Source organism: Oryzias melastigma, linkage group LG16, assembly GCF_002922805.2.
Source record: "Oryzias melastigma strain HK-1 linkage group LG16, ASM292280v2, whole genome shotgun sequence".
Classification (NCBI taxonomy): Eukaryota; Metazoa; Chordata; class Actinopteri; order Beloniformes; family Adrianichthyidae; genus Oryzias; species Oryzias melastigma.
The window spans coordinates 10,139,420-10,139,869 of NC_050527.1; the positions used below are offsets into that span (position 1 = coordinate 10,139,420).

Genomic DNA, 450 nt, shown 5'->3' on the forward strand with positions numbered 1-450 from the left:
TGTGAATTTCAGTAAAGTACAAATACAACTGTAAAAATCGTTTTTGTTTTCATGTCAAGGGTCTTTCTTACATTTTTTCATGCTGTATTATTAAAAATGTTTATAAAAGTTGCATGATCTCTTTTACTTGTGTTCTTAAAGACTATTTGTACTACTTCCCTAAAAAAATAGCTTCACATACTTTAACTTCCTCACCCTAAAAACACACGGTAACATTCTGAGGGATTTCTACTAAGATTCTTTTTCTGGTGTAACTTATCTTGTTAGTTTGTGTTAAACTGTATTTGTTTTAAAGAAGTAATAATATCATTAGACATGTAATTGAAGGTAACTGTCTTGCAGTCTTTTCAGCCGTGGTGTGATCATATGTGAGGTGGGGGCAGGGCAGAGGTATGAAGGCGAGTCGGAGACATGTCAGTCTGGTCATTTCCTCCATGAGTTCCTCTGAAG

At 34.7% G+C, this 450-nt stretch overlaps 1 protein-coding gene across 2 annotated transcripts in view; it reads left to right on the forward strand.

Moving 5' to 3' along the window:
• The window catches only part of LOC112143230, a 29,469-nt gene that overhangs the window by 23,205 nt on the left and 5,814 nt on the right, over nucleotides 1-450 (forward strand). The window lies entirely within an intron of this gene.